We start from the raw sequence: 11,386 nt of genomic DNA, 5'->3' as shown, positions 1-11,386 counted from the left end.
GCTGTAAAATGTGTTCCTTGGAGGATATATGATCTGACAGTCCATATAGTTCTCATGTCTTCTGTTCCAGTCCTTTTATTGCATGCTGAGCACTTACGTCTACCACGGAATAGGCTACGCCAAGAACAGAGTAACTGTCTGTTCCTGTCACAATCCATTTGTACCACCCCCACCCCCAGGTTTACTGGCACCAGTCTGATTTGCCAGATACGTGGTGGCTACTGCCCGTAAGTCAATAAAAATGCAAACATAGGGGCTTTTATCTTTGTTCAATTCTTCCATAATTGCTAGAAAAACAGCATACAACTCAGCCCAATGAACTGATTTGTTTTGACACTCTCCATCAGAGTAGTGGGCTTCTAAACAGGAAGCTGTCCATTTACCATGGAACTGCCCTCCAGAAACCAAGCAACTCTTTGTTGGTCAATGGAGAGCTTTTCATAGGGTGCTTCCTGAGCAGCCATAGGATCCAGCAGCTACTAAGATGGTTCCAGAATCAACCATAGGGAAAAAGAGGCTCCCTACTCATGAGTACTTCCTCTCATTCTCCTGGTGGCCTGTTCCTATATAAACCATTTCCATTTTATGATGGAATACTTCTGGGCATTACCCTCCCCATTAAAGTACTTCCTCAATGTCACCAGAGGCATTGTGGGTAGTTCAGGTTTCAAAGTTATTTGATGTCCTTTAGTCACAGGAAAAATCTCAAAGTCCAATAGTAACTATCTCTCAAATGGGAATTTTTCTGGTCCCAAATCCCAGCAATTGCCACTAGGTGGCACTCACAGGCTTTTGCCATAAGTTCCAGTAGGCTCCATATGGGGCTGTGTTACAGCAAATTAACAACCAGAATGGGCTTGTGCAATTTCATGGATTCCCATTTAGCATGTCCAATCAATATTGGTGGAAGGGCAGATTTCCATGCCATCTGTTATACAGCACAGGCATAGTAGATTTAGTATAATTGTTAAAGGCCCTAGGATTTTTGAAATCGTTTTTAAAAAGTGGTAAGAAATGGTGTAAAAAAAAAAAAAAAAAAAAAAAAAAAAAAAAAAAACCCACACTGGCTCGTACTTAAAGTCACCACCTGTACTAGCCTGTCCCTTGCAGCTTTGAAGCCAGGCACTGACTGCTCCTCTCTAGCTATGAAAGTCCTATATAGCATCTTCTTCCAATATAAGGCTGCTTGTTTGGTGTACATGGAAAATGCTGTGTAGTGTAGCCACCTTCATGAATTATCTTGGCTACATCTTCTGGATAACTCGCAGCTTCTCCATCAGCACCTGCTGCCTCATCTTACACTTTCATGTTATGCAGATGGTTTCTTTCCTTAAACCTCTGCCAGCTTCAAACTTCTCTTCTGCAGCTTTCTCACCTCTCAACCATCACAGAGTTGAAGAGAGTCAGGGACTTGCTCTCAATTAGGCTTTGGCTTCAGGGAATGTTGTGGCTGGTTTGATCTTCTATCCAGACCACTCAAATTTTCTCCCTGTCAGCAATTAGGTTGTTTCACTTTCTTATCATTCATGTGTTCACTGGAGTAGCACTTTCAATTTCCTTCAATTTCACTTTCCCTTTGCATGCACAACTTGACTGCTCAGCACAAGAGGCCTGACTTTCAGCATGCCTTCACTGAGCTTAATCATTTCTAGCTTTTGATTTAAAGTGAGAGACCATGAGACTCTTCCTTTCACTTAAACACTCAGAGGTCACTGTTGAGTTATTAATTTGCCTAATTTCAATATTGTTGTGTCTCTGGGAACAGGAAGGCCCAAGGAGAGGGGGAGAGCAGGGGCAAAGACCAGCTGGTTGAGCAGTCAGAACACACACAACATGTATCAATTAAGTTCACCCTCTTACAAGAGCGCAGTCCTTGGTGCTGCAAAAACAATGGTAACATCAAAGAGCCATGACCACAAATCACCATAAACAATATAATGATAATGAAAAAATTTGAAATATTGCAAGAATTACCAAAATGTGACACAGAGACAGAAAGTGAGCAAACACTACTTTGAAAAATGGCACCAACATTGTGCCATGGCTCTACACAGGGTTGCCACAAACCTTCAATTTCTAAAAAACTCAGTATCTGCAAAGCACAATAAAGTGAAGCACAATAAAACGAGGCATGCCTACACAAACTCAACCCCAACAACACTGTTCCTTGGAGAAGCCAATGTGTTCAACCCAAGAAAATGGCAGGGAACCAAGAAGTCCACCAGTGAGGTGAAAATCTTCACCGTGGTTTTGAATTTATATAATTATTTGATGTGCAGTGCTATTTGGCATGCTTTCTCTACAGAGGTGAAGCAAGGGTTGTTCTGTTCCATGGAGAGACTTCCTTGGGTAGTTGACAAATTTGACCCTGGCACTGAGGCCAGGTATTGGTAAAACCCCAAGGGTCATAGTTTTTTACAACTACTATCCTGCCAGAAGTATTTGGGTTTTTTTAGAGAGCGAGCGAGCATGAGTGGGGGAGAGGGGCAGAGGGAGAAAGGGAGAGAGAGGGTGGGAGGGAGAGAGAGGGTGGGAGGGAGAGAGAGGGAGGGGGGGAGAGAGAGAGGGAGGGGGGAGAGAGAGACAGAGAGAGAGAGAATATCTCAAGCAGGTTCCATGCTCAGCACAGAGTCCAACGTGGGGCTCGATCTTATGACCCTGGGATCGTGACCTGAGCCAAAATCAAGGGTCAGACGCTCAACCAACTGAGCCACCCAGGTGCCGCATGCCAGAAGTATTTGTAAGGTCCTTTTGAGTTCCTCCGGTTTGCGTTCAGGAACTAAGGGCTATCACACCAGCTGCTACCAGGTTTCACAGAATCTTTAACTGGACAGGCGTCATCTTTCTTGAGATCCCCAACTTTGCCAATGTGCCTGGCTTGCCAGAAAATGATCTCCTTACTACCCACAGGCTTGAACTTCATGAAGGACCATCAAACAAGCAACAGACCGGCTCCCTGGAGCACTTCACAAGCACCTTCTCCACAGGTGCTCAGAGAGTGCCGACCAGCCCTGAGTGAGGCACAGTTGGCACTGGTGTGGTCACAAGTCCAGCTTATCTAGCGACACCCTGGTAGGAAGGAGGGTGAACTCTGAGCCTATGCAAAGAGTTACAGTGCCAGGGAAAGTAAAGCTGCTTGTCTGGCAGTTCCTCAAAAAGGTAAACACAGAATTACCATATGACTCAGTAATTCTACTCTTGGGTCTATCCGAAAGAACCGAAAGCGGGGACTCAAACATACACTAGCCAAAAGGTACAAGCAACCCAAGTGTCCATCAGCAGATGAATAAAATGTGGTATATCCATACAATGAAATATCGTTCGGCCATACTATTCTGATACACGTTAACCTTGATGACACTGAAACCCTAACCTTGAAAACATATACTAAGTGAAAGAAGCGAGACACAAAAGGACAAATAATTACATGACTGAACTAACATGAGGTATCTAGAACAGGCAAATTCAGACAAGAGTAGAACAGAAGTTACCAGGGGCTGTGGGGAGGAGGCAATGGGTTTTAGTGTTTAATGAGTAGAATATCAGTTGGGGAAGATGAAAAAGTTCTGGACATGGATGGCGGTGATGGTTGCACAACACTGTGAATATACTTAATGTCACCGAGCTTACACTTAAAAGTGATCATGTACATAGGGGCACCTGGCTGGCTTGGTCGGTAGAGCATGCAACTGTTGACCTCGAGGTCATGAGTTGGAGCCCCACACTGGGTACAGAGATTACTTAAGTACTTTTTTAAAATACAATTTACACTGGGGTGCCTGGGTGGCTCAGTCAGTTAAGCATCCAACTTCGGCCTAGGTCATGATCTCGCCATTCCCGAGCCCCTCGTTGAGCTCTGTGCTGACAGCTCGGAGCCTGGAGCTTGTTTCAGATTCTGTGTCTCCCTCTCTCTTTCTTCTCCCCTGCCACTCACCCTCTGCCTTGCTCTCTTAAAAATAAATTAACATCTTTAAAAAATACAATTTAAGCAGTTTGCTTAACATCTGACCACCACTGGGACGCCTCAGGGCCCCAGTTGACTGAGCATGGACTCTTGATTCCAGCTCAGGTCAGGATCCTACAGAGCCCCATGTCGGACTCCCCGTGAACATGGAAACTGCTTAAAATTCCCTCTCTCTGTCTCCCTCCCTCCCTCCCTCCCTCCTCTGCCACTCTCCCCAGCTAACACTTTCTAAAATAAAAAAATAAAAATAAGTTTTAAAAAAATCATTAACATTTGGGGCACCTGGGTGGCTCAGTCGGTTAAGCATCCAACTTCAGCTCAGGTCATGATCTCATGGTTTGTGAGTTCAAGCCCCACGTCAGGCTCTGTGCTGACAGTTCAGAGCCTGGAGACTGTCTTCAGATTCTGTGTCTCCCTCTCTCTCTGCCCCCTCCCCTGCTCATGCTGTCTCTCTCTTTCCCTTCCTCTCAAAAATAAATAAAACATTTAAAAAAATCATTAACATTTGACCTCTATTTTGGGTAGTTTTACAGATGAGGCAGGTCAATATGTCCTTTTTTCAAAGAATCATCATCTTATCAAGATCTTCTGGTGATTTGCTAGCCTATAATCTATATGATCTCTCAGGGGATATTTTTCCTTAATACTAATGATTTAATTTAGTTGGAACAAGATATCAAAGAGGGCTTCATTTCATTTTGTACAAGTATGGCTTGTACGATGAGAGAGAGAGAAAGAAAGGATTAGAGTTAGATCAAGAAAAACATCAAGCACTTCTTCATATACCTCTCAGGAAAAAAACAACATTAAAAAATACCAACTCTGTATGTTATGCATAAATTAAAAGTTACTTAAAATAACAGTGCTCAAAAACAAATCACCTCAGTTGAGTTTTAGTATATGTGCTGCCAAAGCGAGCACAACCTCGATCAGTTTTTATCAATCACACAAACCACACAAAGGAAGAGTGTGAGGTATCTGGACAACCAAATAAAGCTGATCTAATAAAGATACATCAAATTCTACCTCTGAAGACTACACAATTTCAAACCACAAGCCCTACCTACAGAAATTGACTACTTTTCACATCACAAAGAAAAAGCTCAACTGAATAATGCCAGCATATAGACCAGACCTCAATGGAAGACATGTGCCCTTATGTCTCTCTCCAAAAAACCCATTATTAGAAAAAAGAACACACAAATGGTCTGTTCAGACCCCACAATTTTGAGAGAAATTTCTACAGGTCAGATACATATGGACAGAAAAGCTTAAGCAGAAAAAGCAACAACAAAAACAAAAAACAAAAACAAAAAAACACCCACAACACCCCACATCTACAGGATGAGACTATTCAGAGGGTAAGCACCATGCCTGAAAGAATAAATGGGAAGTGACTCCATTAGATAGCACTCAAGGAAACAAGAACTAAAATAAGACACTGTTTTCCATCTCTGTGGTCTGGGGAAGCAGGTATGTGATCTGCCCTACAAATGGTGGGTGTGCTGATCCAGGGGCAGACCAGAGGAAGTCAGGCCTCAAACACTCCGGGGCAATAGAGGGCATGGCACCGGAAGACTCTGGGAGAATACCAACTAGATCTGAGAGATGGTACCTCTGTTGGTGCAGATAAAAAGGCACAGGCCACAAGTTGATCAGAAATGGGAAAATCGTCAGAAATGCAGGCAGGCTTCCTGCCCCTGCACACCTGGGGGCTCAGAGGAGAGCCAGACAAGCCACAGGTTGAGCAGGAGTGCAGCTGAATAAAATGCAGGTTTTCTTAGTCAAGGTGCTTGAGAGAACAGCAGAACTGTAAATACTTTGGAAACCTAGCTATTTCTTTTCTTTCAAATAGGGCTTGAACCTTTCTGAGTGAAGAATTAGGTCCCACTGGGTAATGTAAATTACGGTTAACTAGGTTTAAAAAAAAATCAATTTCCAGAGACTCTTCAGAATCCCCAGAATGGTTTCGGGAAATTGGTATTTTCATTAAATAACTGAAATCTCTCATGCACCAGTTAGAAACTGAGTTAGGTGAGGGTAAAAGGCCAACCCATGCATTAACCAAGCAGAGATTCGTTTTTCTCTCATGTTAATGAAGTGTTCAGCATCAGGAGTGCAGGCTGATCTGATAGGAGGGCTGCAGACCGGCAGCTCCTGCCTTCTGCTTGCCCATCCTTAGCATGAGAAGTCTGTCCCAAAGTTCACCTCATAGTCTGAGAGGGCCACTGCACTTCTGAACATCAGCTGGACACTCCAGCGAGGAGGAGGGGTAAGGCAGAAGGGTGTGCTTCAGGCTGAACCAGCCCTTTCAAAGAACTTTCTAGAAGTGCCACCTGATGACTATTAACTTCTAACCAACATCAGCAAGACAGCTGGAAAAGGCCACCCCAAATTAAATCTGGATTTGTCAGTGTGCACATAGGATTCCCCTCAAGTGCTTATTAAAAATGCATATTCCTAGGGCACCTGGGTGGCTCAGTCACTTAAGTGTCTGACATTGGCTCAGGTCATGGTGTCATGGTTCATGAGTTCAAGCCCCACATCCAGTTCTGTGCAGTGAGGAGCCTGCTTCGGATTCTGTGTCTCTGTCTCCCTCGATCTCTGCCCCTCCCCCACTCACGCGCGCGCACTCTCTCTCAAAAATAAGTATTTTTTAAAAAATGAATATTCCGTGGCGCCTGGGTGGCTCAGTCAGTTAAGGGCCCGACTTCAGCTCAAGCCATGATCTCACAGTTCCTGAGTTTGAACCCCACGTCAGGCTCAGAGCCTGAGGCCTGCTTCGGATTCTGTGTCTCCCTCTCTCTCTGCCCCTCCCTCTCTTTCTCTCAAAAATAAACATTTAAAAAAATGTATATTCCCATGCTCCACTACCAGCAGTCTGGTGACTCACAGACCCCATCCTGAGAATCATGGTCTAATTATGCCAGTCATTTGGATGTCTGCATCCCATCTTCCTGAGACTAGAAAGGACAATGCTCATGTTTTTCAAAGACCTAGGCTTCAACACCCAACACTCTGAAGAATTCACCTAGTTATAAGGTGCACAGCATGTCTGTTGTATATTAAAGTAGGTCCAGTAGGTCAGGAGCCACTTACCCTAATTATACAAACCTGTGGCCTTGTATGTGTAGGGACTGCCCTTCCCTTGCCTGCCAGAGTGGGAAGAGGTGGGTACCTTATCCCCAAGGGTCAGTTAATGGAGGAAGGCATGTATGCTCTTAGTCCAAATGTCATAAATGTGGACTGCAGAGTCAACATGAGGTATTTATTGGCTAAAGGCTCACATCTATAGTGGGAAATGCCTACTTTCCAACAACCGGATGACCGAAAACACAAGACCACAGGATGATCAAGGGCGAGACCACTTGAATGCCCTTTCCCCTCCTCTACCTCCAACGGAAGTTCAGAAAGAGAAATTAAGAGATGGCGAGGAATGTATGTGGTCCAATCATCTTCTGCTGTATAAAGGGCTACCCTGAAGCCTAGTGGTGTAAAACAACAATCACTTTTATGCTCACAGGTTCTGTGGGCTGGGAATTTGAAAAAAGCATGGAAATGTGAACTCATCTCCACTCCATGACATCTGGGCTTCTGTTGGGATGACTTGAACAGCTGATGCAGGAGCCTAGATGGCTCCTTCCTTGCACATCTGGCACCTGGGCCCCAGTGGCCAAGGATGGACACCAGCTGGAACTGTCAGCTGGAGTGCCTTCACAGGGCTCCCTAGCAGGGGACTTCAGGTGGTGGGGTTTCTTACATGGTGGCTGGAGCTCCAAGGGCCAGTGTCCCTGCCAACCTGGAGAAGCTGCCTGACAGCTCTGGTTTTGCCACAAAACCAAAAAAAAAAAAAAAAAAAAAAAAAAAGACACAGGACACAAGAATCACAGAGCAAGGAGACTAGAAAAGCAAGTAATTGCATATTTTAAAACATTAAAACCAATTCTGGAACCAAAATCCCAAGTAATTTCTGTCGGCTTCCTGTTCTGCCCTCCCAGGTGGCAGTGATGCCACACAACTTGAAATTGCTCTCGCAGGCAGAGTGAATCTTGGTTCAGGAGTCCAGAGATCTGGAGATGTCAGCCAAGCAGTGGTGCCCAAGGAGGTCAGCTGAGACCATGAGGATGCGCCACTGCACTGGCACGTGACTCAAGTCCCCCAGCTTATTCTGTATCAGTCACTTCTACCACATGACTCCACATCAGCCAAGGGTTTGCCCATATCCCTCCTAACATTCTCCCTCCACAGGATCCCACTCCCTTCTAAATTTACCAACTTACTCATTTCAAGTCTTCCCTCCTTCTACATAATAGATTCTCCCTCTGGTCGCCAATCCCCACTTGCATGAGCCAGGATTAGGTTCAGCTTTGATTTAAAGAAAACCCAACACAATACATGCACAGAAGTGGGTTTCTCTCTGTATGAATACCATCTGCAGTGGTGGCCAATCCAGGGTCCTTGGCGTCCACCCTCCAGATGGTCTCCCACCCAGCAGCCTGCTGCCTGCAGGTTATTCACCCACCATCTCTAAGCCTCAAGCCTGCCTTCCTATACTGTTGTGTGATCCTGGGTCTGGAACTCTGCACCGTTTCCCAGGCTCCCTAATCAGCTGGCCTCCTGCTGAGTTCTGCTACTGGGAGGAGGTATTAGATGGAAGAGGAAGCAGGAAAACGGGACTTGCTTTCTTCCAAGGCCAGCAGCAGGTGCCAGAGGGCTCCTGCCTCCAGCACTCCCAGCACCAGAAACTTGCCCTGCAGTCTGAGAAAGCCCAGCTGCCCCAGGCTCCCTCCCCACCAATGCTGTGGCTCCCTTGCAAGTCCAAGTAACCACCAGCTTCCATATGCTCACAGGTTTCAGCACCAACCACAGGGCCCTCCAAGCTCCAGGGTTCTGGTAACATCACCTCTTCTGTTTGATACCTCTGGGAGGTATCTGTTTCCCACACTGAATTTCTGGTGTATCTCAGGGCCCCTTTTTGTTCTTTCAGCCTTCCCACACCCCCATGACCAACCCCCTATATTAAGTGCCCTCTGTCTGAAATACTTAGTGTGGCATATTGTCCAGACTGGATCCTGGATCATACAATCTATGTTCTCAGCCAGAGTTTGCACTCCACAGAGGCAGGACCTGTACTTCTGCATCCCTTGCCTATTGCCTAGTACATACTAGTTTATTAACAAAGACTTGTTGAATTAATTAGCCTTTATTCCATGATGGAACTAAAGTCGGAAATCAAAATAAAGCATGATAAAACAATGGGCCGGGTGCCTGGGTGACTCAGTTGGTTAAGCGTCTGACTTGGGCTCAGGTCATGATCTCACAGTTCATGGGTTCAAGCCCCATGTACAGCTCTGTGCTGACAGCTTGGAGCCTGGGGCGTGGAGCCTGCTTTGGATTCTGTCTCCCTCTCTCTGCCCCTCCCCTACTGGCACTCTGTCTCTCTCTCAAAAATAAACATTGAAAAAAAAAAGCCCACGGGCAAGATCTTAGTGCACATACACAATGCCAGTATTATTGACTGAAGTCAAGCAATGCCAAATAATGATCATAAGATTCTTACAATGCTACTCTTTTGAAAACAAAAGTAAAAAATAAACTATTGGGACTACACCAAAATAGAAATACTTTGTACAGTGGTTAAAAGCCATCAACAAAATTAAAAAGCAACTTATTGAATGGGAGGAGATATCTGGAAACAATCTATCCAATAAGCAGCTAATATTCAAAACATATAAAGTTGTACAACTCAACACCAAAAACACAAATAATTCAACTAAAATGTGGGCAGAGGACCTGAAGAGACTCTTTTCCAAAGAAGACAGATGGTCAACAGACATAAATTGATGCTCAACATCACAATCACCAGGGAAATGCACATCAAAACCACAATGAGATAGGATCTTACACCTATCAGAATGGCCGGAATCAAAAAGACAAGAAATAAGTGTATGTGAGGATGAGGGGGGAAAAAAGGAACCCTCAAACAACTATTGGTGGGTGTGTAAACTGATGCAGCCACTGTGGAAAACCATATGAAGTTCCTGAAAAAATTAAATATAGAGGGGTACCTGGGTGGCTCAGTCAGTTGAGCATCCGACTTCGGCTCAGTCATAATCTCACAGTTTGTGGGCTTGAGCCCCGCATCAGGCTCTGTGCTGACAGCTCAGAGCCTGGAGCCTGCTTCAGATTCTGTGTCTCCTTTCTCTGCCCCTGCCCTGCTCACACTCTCTCTCAAAAATAAACATTAAAAAAAATTTTTTTAATAAAAAAAATTAAATACAGAAATACAATATGATCCAGTAATTCTACTACTGGGTATTTACCCAAAGAAAACAAAAACAGTAATTCGAAAAAATATATGCACCCCTATTCATTGCAGCATTTACAACAGCCAAGGTACAGGGGCAACCCAAGTGTCCCACTGATAAATAAACGGATAAAGATGTAGTATACACACACAGTGGAATATTCCTCAGCCATATAAAAAAAAATGAACTCTTGCCATTTGCGACAACATGAATGGAACCAGTGGGTATTATGCTAAGTGAAATAAATCAGAGAAAGACAAATACCATATGACTTCTTTAATATGTGAAAAATGAAACCAACAAAACAAAGAAGATCCAGATATACAGAGAACTGATGGTTGTCAGAGGGGAGGGATGGGCAAAATGGGTGAAGGGGAATGGGAGATACAGGCTTCCAGTTATGGCATGAATAAGTCACAAGGATAAAGAGTACAGCATAGGGAATATAGTCAATGGTATTAAAATAGCGTTGCCTGGTGACAGATGGCAGCTATACTTGTGGTAAGCACAGCATAACAGCGCTGCCAATTTCTCATGTTGTACACCTGAAATTAATGTAATATTGTGTGCCAATACTGCAGTTAAACAAAAAAAAAGCTGTTTCTGATTATGTAAAGTTAATGTTTCTTGAAATATCATACATGGAAAGAGGGGCACCTGCGTGGTTCAGTCAGTTGAGTGACTGACTTCACTCAGGTCATGATCTCACGGTTCCTGAGTTCGAGCCCCGCATTCGGCTCTGTGCTGACAGTGTGTGGACCCCAGGGTCTGCTTTGGATTCTGTGTCTCGCTCTCTCTCTGCCCCTCCCCTGATGGCTGTCTTTGCTCTCTCAAAAATAGACATAAAAAAAAAGAAATATTATATATGGAAAGATAAACAAATCTTAAGCTCAATGAATTTTCATTCCGTTTCCCATAGATTGTTAGCCAAATGCAGGTCTTTCTCCATCTTCATCTGACTCCCTGTATCCGTTTTCCCTAATTTTGTTCCCCTTAATCATTGTTGCAGGTTGAGTTGTGTTCCTCCAAAAAGCTATGCTGAGTCCTCACCCCAGTAACTCAGAAAATGACTATATTTGGAAAGAGGCTCTATGTAGATCAAGTTCAGATGAGG

This window comes from Acinonyx jubatus, chromosome A1, assembly GCF_027475565.1.
Source record: "Acinonyx jubatus isolate Ajub_Pintada_27869175 chromosome A1, VMU_Ajub_asm_v1.0, whole genome shotgun sequence".
NCBI classification, from domain to species: domain Eukaryota; kingdom Metazoa; phylum Chordata; class Mammalia; order Carnivora; family Felidae; genus Acinonyx; species Acinonyx jubatus.
Note: the sequence above shows the minus strand (reverse complement) of the source record.